The sequence below is a fragment of the Megascapheus bottae genome, chromosome 6 (assembly GCF_031878675.1).
Source record: "Megascapheus bottae isolate mThoBot1 chromosome 6, mThoBot2.hap1, whole genome shotgun sequence".
Lineage (NCBI taxonomy): Eukaryota > Metazoa > Chordata > Mammalia > Rodentia > Geomyidae > Megascapheus > Megascapheus bottae.
In genome coordinates, this window is record NC_143514.1 from 32,242,444 (window position 1) to 32,254,813 (window position 12,370).

Genomic DNA, 12,370 nt, shown 5'->3' on the forward strand with positions numbered 1-12,370 from the left:
TTGTTTTTTATATAATAAAGTATCTTGCATATATTTTACATATTTGCGTATAGTAAATGTTTCTGTATATAATAAAAAGTTCACTGCAGAATCTGGTGAGTTGTTTCAGAATAGCCCATGCTAATCAGCACACCCTCAAAACGCAGGTTATTCCTTCCACTCCAGGAAAAGCCTTTATAATTATTTGAAGTCATACTAACAACATTAACAAACAGAAGAGGAAAGCCTCTTTGTTTTAATAAGTATAGGTTAGGCATATACTTACCTTTTGGTCTTTCTTCACTCAGCATAATATTCTGAGTTTTATTCACAGTTGATTAATCACTCTGGGCCTGGGTGTTGTCCCTGAGCTCTTCAGCTCAAAGCTACTGCCCTACCACTTGAGCCACAGTGCTACCACTAGTTTTCCATTGGTTAATTGGAGATAAGATTCTCACGGACTTTAGTGCTCAGGCTGGCTTTGAACATTGATCCTCAGATCTCAGCCTCCTGAGTAGCTAGGATTACAGTCATGAGCCACCATACCCGGCTCCTTCTATTATTTTCTTGTGTTAATATGGCACAGAGTTTTAGTCTAGTCTTCTATTACTATACACTTGGGGTACTGCCAGCTTGGAGCTCTTGTGAATAAAACTACTAGGAAAATGCTTACACAGATATTTTCTATACATGCTTGCTTTCATTTTTCTTGTAGGAGTACCTCAGAGTTCAATGGCTGGGTCATATGAAGTATATGGTTTGCTTTAGAAGAAATTGATAAACTGTTTTTTAAAGTGGTTGTACCATTTTATGTCCCCATTGACAACAAATGAAAATTTCAACTGCTGCATATTATTGTCAATACTTGGTGTAGTCAGTACATTCTTGGTGGGCTCAATCTTTTTTATGTATTCTGCTTTTCACAAGGTTTGAAAACAGTAACAGCAAAATCTTGGATTTGTACCCCAGGATCCTTCCTACTTCTGTACTTTTATTTTTTATTTATTTTTATTTTTATTTTTTTATTGTAATTAGTAAAAGAGTTACATGATATTTGCCAGATAGAAGGTGCATTAAATCACATACATTGATACCCTTTCACATGTCCTACTTCTGTTCTTATCATTCACTGTTAAGCTCATATGCTGACTTTTTGTATAAGAATTTTTGAAACTGGTCTTAACAATCGTTCTTGGAATGTGCAGTATTTATAGTCACTCAGGGAGTTTTTAGAGAAGTCAGTCTACTTCTTACTCCTTGGCATCTTAGCCAGGACCCTTCCACACACTGGCAGCTACATTTCCCAATCTTTCAGCCAGAAGTAAGCCTCCACTTCTATGCTTCAAGCCCCTGCTGGAATAACAAGACCAGGTTGGGACTAGCCTCTGACACTTAACTCTTACATGGCCAAGAGAAGCCACTGATTGTGAGTCACAACTTGGTAGTCAAATCAGCTACTGAGTATTTGTCATTAGATATTGTGTTTATTACTGAAAAAGCTTATTTAATCCCACAATGTCTGCCTGAGGTAAGGAATGGCAGCATTCCCATTTTACCAACAAGGAAATAGAAGTGTAGAAAGAGGTGTGAGGCCATTTGCCCAAGGCCTCATGACTAGAAAGTCACAGATTAAGATTTGATCCTTTTCAAGCAGAGGAATAAGACAGACCTTACTGTGAGAAGAAATGCTTGAGCAACGGATTATAATTTGGCCTGACAAGCTACATGTAACAGTTGAATTTTAGACAAAGAAGTAGAAGAAGCACAGAAGACATGTGCATTAGTTTCTGGCAAAGAAGAGAACTCAGTCAGTTGGATTTAAAAGATCTCTAGAAACAGCCTAGCAAAGGAAACACTGCCAGTGTTCCAGGGAGAGGAAAACTTGAACAAAGGCATGAGAGTGCATGTAGATTGTTTGTGAATGAACAAAGGAGTTTTTCTGTACAATTGTGTAGCTCAGGCATTGCACAGAGATACATCTAAACAGACATTGCTCATCAAAGAATTATAATTTGTTCATTCATAGGTATGTGTGTATATGTATATGTGCATATATTCACAAACTGCATACATACATATATACATACACATATACAAATAAGAGAGATGTGTTTTAATCAACTTCCCTAAAAATTACCATCAAGATTTTCACTTTATACTTATCAGAATGTTTATAACAATGTTTCTGCAGATAGGAGTAATGCATTGTAACCAAAAGATTATAAAATTTTAGAAAAGTACTATTTGCCCTATGAATAATCTGCCTAGAGTTTCTTACTAGGTAGATGTCAGTGGAAATGAACAACGAGGAGAATGGATTGGTGCATGGAAACCTGGAGCTGAGAGATTTGCAGAAACTCAAGTGGTAGATAAAGGCTCTGGCCAAGCAGACTGGGTCAGGATGAATTTAAAGAAAACAAACAAACAAACCAACCAACCAAAACTCTTGGGTAAGTATTATGTTTTAATGGCTATAATAGTTCAAGTCCCAACTTTTTATAAGGAGATTAAGAAATACAAAGCATCACTTTTCTTGTGCAAAGTAGCATGTATAATCCTGGTTTCATTTCAGAATGCTAGAGAGTAATAATAAAAATGGCTTAGATCTTGTCTCATTAAGACTTGACTCAGAAGCATAGTCAGGGATAAGGCCCTAAGTGCAAGTATTTATTTGACAGGTAAAGGAAACTCCATTGGGGCAATAGGAAATTGACAAAGGAAGGGAAGACAACAGTGCACTGTGTGTGATCAAGCAAGTGATATAGTGGTAGCAACTAGAGCTTTATGGTGTTGGGAGAATTCTGAAGGACAAGAGTGGTAAGATCTGTTGGGTTGAGGCCTGCTCTGGGTGCAGGGCAATGACAATGATTGCTTATCACACACCACCATCGTCATACAGCACAGGTGGTGAGCAGGCAGGCTCTGGAGGCTGGGAAAGTCTCTCCTGCAGTGATGCAGGTGCAGAAGTTTCAAGTCCCCAGCTTGCACTGAAGTGGCAGAGCCATGGAAATATGGGCACCACGGGATCTAGGATGCCTGGGAACTACTCCTCAGTGTTGAAAGGATTCAAATTTCATATGGCATTTGAATCTCTGCATAACCTTGGAAGAGAGAACAGGAAGCTGAGATGCTCTTTGTGAACAGCCAGGTCCTCCTGGCTTCACTGCTGCAGGTTCCAAATGGAGATATTTTTCCTACAAGTCTCTCTCTCTCTCTCTCTCTCTCTCTCTCTCTCTCTCTCTCTCTCTCTCTCTCTCTCTCTCTCTCTCTCTCTCTCTCTCTCTCCTCTCTCCCTCCCTCCCTCCTTCCCTCTTTCTCTTTCCCTCCCCCTCTCTCTTTCCCTAGTGATTTATTTAGGTAGCTGTCTTCCAATTCCCATCACGATCAGCTGAATTGTGAAACCTCATATTATTTACATTTATTTTCTGGTACCTAGCAAACAGGAGGTGCTTACTGAATAAGCTTGTAAAGGAATGAGGGATTGTCACCATCACCAAGTAACTTTGTTAAGATCAGAGTGAGAGATCTAAGTAGCTTGCCCAAATTTATACAGCCAGTTAGTGGTGACAGGACTTGAATACAGTTCTGCTGTCCTCTCCAAGCCTCTTGAACTACAACAAGGCTAAGCAAAGTGACACTGTGCAAGTTTGGTGGCAAGTCCCAACACTCCACACCCCTGTGTGGAGTATTTGAGAAGGTATGCCTGAAAACAATACATCCACTTTCCCAAGAGAAACAACCCAAAGTCCAATTTGTTACTCTAGTTTGGAACTCAGTATCACTGAACAATGTCAATTTTCTATTATGATACCACCTTAATATCATATAGCTGAGAAAAAGGAAAAATGGTGAGAAAGGATAAGGGACATCAGTTAAACTATATAAATAAACTCATGTGTCAGGCACTGGAGGCTCACACTTATAATCCTAGCTTCTCAGGAGGCTGATATCTGAGGATTGCAATTTGAAGCCAGACTACGCAGGACAGTCCATGAGACTGTTATCTAAAATTAACTGCCAAAAATCTAGAAGTGGAACTGTGGCTCAGGTGGTAGAACACCAACTTTGAATGCAGAAAGCTAAAGGGGCAGCACTCAAACCCTGAGATTAAGCCCAGTAATGCCAATCCCCCCAAAAAAAGCAAAATAAAATAAAATAACCCTTCCCAAAACAACCACAAGCAAGAATTTAAAAAAAAATCCTGATGTAACCTGAAGAGAATTTGCAGGTAGAGCATGAAGAAAAGTTCAGTAGAGGAAGCTCTGAACATTAAAACTTAATTTTCATATATGTGGATAAAATTATATATGTGGCCTTTCAGTAAAATGAGACAAACAGGAGCCAACATCATGGTCTGTTATAAATGAAAACATCATTTTCTTTCAAACACTAAGGACATTGGCCAGATAACACGGGCCATCTTGACTCCCCGTGCTTTAAGATGTTAGGTAATATAGGAGGAAAAAGTACAAGAGAGGAAAACTGCAAGAGCTTTGAATTGTGAATTTTCTCCTGTCTTTGCTGGTGCTTGGTGATGTAAAAAGTGTGGTTGATCCATCTGTGTCTTTCATTTTTTTAGTTGTTTTATTATATTTAAATAGTTATATAAAGGAGTTTCCATTCAACAAAGCAATTTATGAATATAATGCATCTTGATCAGCGTCACCCCTTTTCATCATTCTCACCCATTCCTCCCTACCCACGCCTTCCCTCACCACACGAATTTATGTTGTTGCATCCTCTTGTTTTTGTTCAGAAATGCCACATACTCCACTTAAAATGGATGGTTTTCTTTAAGTGGTATTGAACTGTTAAAGTCTAAAAAGTCAGCATTATTTAAAAAGTCAATTTAAAACTTGTCTCTTCAACAGAGGAGTTAAACTGGGAATTTTTGAATTCCTTATTTGTGGAACTTACACTCACTCTGTGTAAGATTAAGGACAGACTCCACTTCTGTGCTTCAGTCCCAGCTCTTGTCAGTTGTGACCTGTGATTTGGGATAAGATCCTAAATCTCTGTGTACTCCATTGGTCTCTTCTGTGTAGGAACATGTGAGTGCTGCTTTCCTCAGAGTAAGCAGTTATAAGCACCAAATGAGATAATTTCAACAATATCTTATACATATAATACATATACACATATGCAAATGTACATATCATTTTGCATCTTTTATTATGTTCAATCAATTTTTGTTGCAATAGCAAAGTTATTCGACATTTAATAAACAGGTTTATTTTGCTCAGGTTTGGATATTCACAGGGTGGGCATTGGCTTAGCCTTTGGAGAGAACCCCAAGGTGAATGGTAGATGGTGTCAACACAAAACTGTATGCAAGGGAGAAAGAGAAACATCCTGAGAAGGAAACCATGGACAGACTCCCAGGTCAGACTTGTGTGTTAGAAACAGTTCTTTCTTGCATGGATCACTCCAGAATGACATCTCAGTGACATAAAGCCCAACCCTTAAGTGCTCAGACAATTTCCCAATTCTACCTTTTTCAGAAGCAAATAACGAATATGTGAACCTTCAATATATGAAACTTTATTCCAACCTCAATTTCATGTTACTTTTCTGGTGAGTTCAAGTCAGAAAAAGACATACTTAATTCTTTTTTTTTCGTATATTTTTATTGTAATGAATAGAACAGTTACATGATATTTGCCAGATAGATGGTGCATTAATTCCCATACATTGATACCCTTTCACATGTCTTGGTCCCCATTTCCCTTCCCCCCACCCCCACCCCTCATCTTGTTTTCCCCCCTTCCCTATCCAATTTCAAATATCCAAATACAAATATATCTGATATATCAGATAAAAAGTGAGATACTGTAACAATATGAGATAACCAAGGGACAGCAAAAGAGATGAGAGATAACATAGTACCTTAAGAACAACAATCATTCATTATATGGCTTGTACCTACCAACACACCAGAAAGGTCAGAGTAGCCAAGTTGACTCCAGGTAGACTGGAGTATAGTAAAGGTGATAGGGATTTAAAAAGAAATATGGAAGATCCCACCTCACTCACCTCAGCCATCTGATCCAGTCTTCACTGGTTTCAGAAATTGGCTTTGAATAGGGAAGTAGGGTTGAATAGGGAGGATTGGAGTTCTTGAAGATGGTTTTCTGATTGGTGGATCTCTTTTCTGTATTCTGTAAGGTCATGGTACCAAAGATTTAGTGTCTGTCCTTACTCCCTCATTCTTTAGTAGCCCCCTGCCTTCGTTTCATTGTCAGTCAGTTCTTGGTTTATCAACTTATACTGCCATCTGCAAGTTGTATGGGCTACATTCTTTAACTGCCTGCCTTCCTAATACATTATTACTTAAAGCACTGTACTATCACCATGTCCTTTTACACAGAAAGAAAATGAGGCACAGCCAGACATAGCATCTTCTCTAAGTTCATGTCATTTTTAAGTGGTGGTGCTGGTATTTGTACCTTGGTGCATATTAAACTTAAAACACGATGCGTTATTAAGCACTGTTGTCATTCAAACAAAATCCTACTGGAACATTGCTATATGAATTAAAAGTGGAGCTGCTCTGGTTAATGCACGTGTGGGAAACACTGATCTCTTCCTCTTCTTTGAGACAGCCACTGAGGCAGCTCTTTGGAAAACAAACATAACATGAAAACCACTCACCTCCCCAAGGCACATAGAGCAAAGCAAACATTAATAAAAAATGAGAACAGGCTGATGGATCCCTATACAACATGGTCTGTTTGTAGTGCCTTATATGTCTTATTGGATACTTCCGACATAACTACTACTGTCATTGCACAAATAAACAGCTGCATCTCTTGAGATGGCTGACTGGAGTCATGACAGCACATTTTCGGTGATCCAAGTGTAGGTATAAATGGCACCATCATATGGGGGTTTTTTTGCTTTGATTTATACTTAAATACAAATTTAAACAGTTTGGGAATGTTGATTTCATTTGTGTATATATTCATCAAATATAGAAACAGGACAATCAACATATGAATCAGACATGTTGCTGGTAGGAGATACAGATATGGAATTGTGTATCAGTATGCCTTTTCTTTCTCAGTCAGGTCAGTGGAGACCTTTCAGTGCCCTCACTGCATGCCCAGTCTGGATGACCATTTCTCTGTGGCTCCAGTTCAGCCCAGTTACTGCCATACTTCCTTCTTCATCCATCCTTCTCTGTGACATGTCTCTCTTTTCCAGTAGACTCATGGGTGGTGTTAGTCCCTACTGGCAGATATCTTTCTCATTGCCTTTCAATCAGAGTAACTCCTCCCATGACTATTTTCCTTTGTCATTCAGAGAGAAGGCTGGTATCTCTTTTAGCAAGATGTCTCTGAAGAGACAGAGTTGCTCTGGCCCCATATTTACATCTTCTGAGTCTTAACCTTAGGAGGTCATTCATACCTAGTCCTGGCCCAGCACAGAGCAGGCTCTCAGCTCTATGTGATATCATCTCCTCTTAAAAATATGGTAGCTGGGGACCGGGAGTTTGGCCTAGTGGTTAAAGTGCTTGCCTAGCATGCATGAAGACCCGGGTTTGATTCCTCAGTATCACATAGGTAGAAAAAAGCTGGAAGTGGTGCTGAGGCTCAAGTGGTAGAGCTCTAGCCTTGAGAGAGTACCAGGACAGTGCTCAGGCCCTGAGCTCAAGCCCAGGACTGGCAAAAAAAAATATATATATATATATATATATATATATGGTAGCTGAAATGAAATACTGTGTGATCATTTACAATTTATTCATTGTTATACATCAAAGACTTAAATATATGGAGGTCATTTCTTCCTTTTGTAAGTTATCAAATAGAATTTATGAACCCTCAGATTCATGGGGCTGGGCTGAATAGTATAAAATTGAGGCAATAAAGCTCTATTCTACCCTTTTACTCGGAGCTTCTTTCACACACATTTTCATAATCTAATATTTTACAGGTACAAAACTATCTTCATTTACCTGGGAAGTTTGCTGCTATGGTTGGCATTGCTTCATCCTTATATCAACTAGTTAGAAGTAAAATTTTAATCATTTTGTATATAAATTTGGTTTCCTGGATTTATATGTGTCATAAATGGAAAGGCCAATTGACCAATGATGAAATTTGAATTGAAGTGATTTAATATGCCAAGACATCGAGGAGTCATTAATTGTTTGTTTCACCTATCAAGTGATTATGGAGAGCCTGTGCTATATCTGGCTGCTGACTAGGTGTTGATAATACAAAGATGAGAGTTTCTCATCACTCAGGTTATCTGTAGATAGATCAGTGGAGGTGTATAATGTATCACATATAAAAATAGCCCTGTACTTTAGTGCAGACAATCATGGTTCAAAGCCACCTGAATAGGAATGTCTATGAGATTTTCATTTCCAAATAACCAGAAAAAAAGCCCAAAGCAGAGATGTGGCTGGCTCAAGTGGTTGAGCACTAAACTTTTTTCCCATATACTTTTTATTGTAATTAATAGAAGGGTTACATTATATTCACCAGATAGAAGGTGTATTACTTCAAAAACATTGATACCCTTTCTCATGTCGTGGTCCCCATTTTCCTCCCCCCACTCCCACCCCTCATCTTGTTTTCCCCCCTTCCCTATCCAATTTCAAATAACCAAATACAAATATATCCAATGTATCAGATAACAAAGTGAGATACTGTAATAATATGAGATAACCAAGGGACAGCAAAAGATGTGAGATAACATAGTACATCAAGGACAACAATCACTCATCATATGGCTTTTGTTTCTATGTCCTGGAGGTCCTTTCATTTAGCATCATACTATAGGGCCTTATGTATCTAGGTTTTGTTCTATTGTAAATCTCTGCTAGGAGAGCCCAAGATTTCTACTTATTATGACAAATGAGGGAAACCATTGAGCCTATGTTCCTTTGAGTCTGGCTTACTTCACTTAAGATGATTTTTTTCTGTCTTTCCATTTCCTTACAAATGGAGTAATGTCATTCTTTCTGACAGCAGCATAGAATTCCATTGTGTATAAATACCACATCTTGTTGATCCATTCATCAACTGAGGGGCATCTGGGTTGATTCCATATCTTTGCTATGGTAAATAGTAGAGCACTAATCTTTAGCAAAAAAAAGTTCAAGGACAGTGCCCAAGCCCTGAATCAAAGCCCCAGGACTAGAGTGCACATGGAGAAAGAGAGAGAGAGGGAGGGGGGTACACAAAGACAGAGAGAAACACAGGGAGCAGGACAGAGACAGAGAGAGAGAAAGAGAGGGAGAGACACAGAGAGAGGGAGAGACAGAGATAGAGTAGGAGAGACAGAGATAGAGTGGGAGGGAGAGAAAATAGTCCTGTGCTCATGTTATGGTGGGGGTAAAATAAACCAGGAGCAATCAACACACTTTCTCATGTGCATGTGAGGTACTGGGGCTTGAACTCAAAGCCTCCACTTGTTAAGTAGGAGCTCTACCATGTCTGCAGCCCTAACACACCCCTTATAGATTTTATTATTTAGATATAGATCTGATGATTGCCATTGAAAGCTGTTTTGTTATATTAGAAATTCCAAGCGGGAGAGCATACATACCATGGTTCTGGGAGCCACTGGAAAAGGATCAGGCTTACTGGGGAAACACTGACTGGTGGTAGAGGAGGGTGCTCCAAGATAAGAACCTTCCTATGGTTCAGCCCACTGAGTAAACAGGTTTGGGACTAGCTATTTGGAGTGATTTCAGCAGACAAGTAGGACTGTTTTTTTCCATTGCCTGGTATCTGGCCCAGAGGTAGTTAGAGTTCTGTAGATGAGAGCTGATAAAGGAAAGCAGTGGAGATAATTACTTTGCATATCAAAGGTGTACTCCCAGCTATTTACTCTCTCTGGGAATTAGCTTAACTCTAAAAGTCCTAAATGCTGAAGATGTCAAGCATCAAAATACGCCCAATTAAAAGAAACACAATTAATGAAACCATATTGGGTTCAGGGCAGCCAGAATGCATAGCCTAGTCTGTGAAGATTCTTCCGGATGGATGGTTCATTTTATGCAAATTACCAGGCACACGGAAGAAACTAGTTGGACTTCAGTGTGTTTGAAATCTGCAGGGAGAAAGTCATTTCAGTGTCTGGGAAACGGAAAAGTGTCTGGGATATCAGCAAGGCCAGATCAGACCATGAAGTTTACTTGGCAATGGAGTTTCTATTTTATTATTAAAAAGCACACACAGCAAACAACCAAACACATAAAAAACATAATAGGAATAGCTGAGGGAGAGTGACCATGATTTTAGTTTATTTCTGTTTGTTGAAAAATCTATGCTACTAAATCTATGCTATTTAAAAATTAATGAGGTTCCACATTTCATCTTTGTAAGATAAACAACATGATATGTTTAGGACTATCAGTGTTTATGTAAAGAATGTTTACTCTTTCTTTCCCTGGGATTATAAATCCTTGGTCTCCCTGGTGCCGACCACAGGAAGCAGGGGGCACAGTGGTGAGTACAGAGGGATAAGAAGTAGTTGGAAGACTACCATCTTGGTTAGTATATTGAGGTATTTTTCTCCAAGAAGATCTCCCTCCCCCATGTTTTAGTCATACCTTGGAGCCAGACAGTGGGTGTGTGAACTCCTGCTGTGTGACCACAGACAAGTATTCTTCTCCATTTTCTCATATGAAAAATGAAAATCCAAAGAATATCTATGACATACCCTTGATAGCCAATTGTGGATTTGCTTTCTCGATCCTTCAGGCCTTTACCAGCACCAACTGTGAGCATAGGGATGCTTTATGCAGTGCTATGCTGGCATACAATGGAAACAGAGATGCATTGCATTACAGAATAAAAGATGCATGCTTACAGAAATCCGTACTATGATTCCTTCAACCTTCAGGAACAAATCCTCTCCTGTTGTGGAGGCATGGAATATTGAAAATTCTTTGTCTTTGATGTCAACACCCTCTACATTGGTGTCCTGGTCTATATGTTGTGATACAGCCTCAATATGTGGTCCATTTTCTTTCCTACCTAGGGTCAATCAATGAATATGATGCAGAAACCTGGGGGCACCAATCGGAATCTCAGGGAATGGTTGCCTTACAAGACCATATCTAATGGTCTCCTAGCAACATTTGTCTACCTCTCTTACAACGCTGGATTCTATCTCTTCCAGGAAGCACCTCTCCATTGAAAACTGCCATCACTGCTTTGCCCTGTTAGGTTCTTGATGATATTAGGCAATCACACAAAGAATTTGTATCTGAGCTGGATTGTCTGATCCTGACCAGACAAAATAGAGTGAGAATACTAAGAAGCAAGAATGGAAACCAAACTGCAGATGCCAAAGGGCATCCATGTGACAACCCTTCCTCAGCAGACAAATGAAATGATGGAATCCCTAGGTTTTTCCCTAGGAACTTGGCAAGCAATTCCAGAGGTGTTGTTCTCACACGTATTTCCTCACAGACATATACGTAAAATTCCACATGACTCCAAAGGTAGAGTCCTAAACTTAAAAATTATACTTTCATGAGGGTGGTGAAAACATTATTTACAGTATTACTAGATGTTTTAGGCTCTAAAACATGAAATAAAACACTTTCATTATTAGTGGTATAGGATGTTCATCACCTGTTACAAACAGAATGTGTCCTGTACATCAAAATAATAAAATCATTGTAGTCAACTCTAGCTTTATCATCTTTCATTTCAAGGAGATAGGAAATTTGGTCTAGTGTAGTTTTAGGACACAGAGCTAGCTGAAACATATGAATTAAACTACATTCCACTGGCAAATTATCCCTTTTGGGGATGAGAGAGTAGGTACATTTTTTTGTTGTTGCTGCTGTTGCTGTTTTGGTGTAGTTTCATTATTTTACCTGACAAAAGTGATGCTTGAATTAGGTATAAAAGATTGTAGAATTGAGTTTCATTAGTTAGTTTCATTAAAGCACATTCTTTTGGGGCTTCTTTTACAGAGTCACCCCTATCTCATTTTTATCATCCAGATGCCATTCAGAAACATGAAACTTTTCTACCTCTCTAGCCAATTCATGATTCATGAGCACTCATGTGTTCTAGGCCCATCAGACTATTCCTCTCAAGACTTGAGGAAAAGATGAACACAAAATGTAGCTAAAGTGATTTCTTCATCCCTATGATGGCAGCGCCATGGGTTAAGTCTTTCACCAGTATCTCTCTTCTTGCTTGTTCTGAGCTTTCAGTGTTGTACATTATCCGATATCCTTCTAAAACTTATTTTGTATTACCTTGTGTTGATCATCTAACAACCTGAGTTAAAAATGGGATAGCCACTAAAACAGGTGGGGAGAGAGGCAAATGGGCTGAAAGCATGATCCAAATGGTAGATCACATGCTTAGTAGCATGAAGTATTGAACTAAACCTTACTGAAAACAAAAGGAGA

At 39.0% G+C, this 12,370-nt stretch overlaps 1 long non-coding RNA gene across 1 annotated transcript; it reads right to left on the reverse strand.

Annotated features, from left to right (window-relative positions):
* Positions 1 to 5,207: 5,207 nt before the first annotated feature.
* Positions 5,208 to 11,003, reverse strand: LOC150061620 (uncharacterized). Its single transcript, XR_016535843.1, has 4 exons — positions 10,807 to 11,003; positions 9,538 to 9,758; positions 6,013 to 6,137; positions 5,208 to 5,303 (listed from the first exon to the last, which is right to left on the reverse strand). It is a non-coding gene; the product is annotated as an uncharacterized LOC150061620 (long non-coding RNA).
* Between the last annotated feature and the right edge of the window lie 1,367 nt (positions 11,004 to 12,370).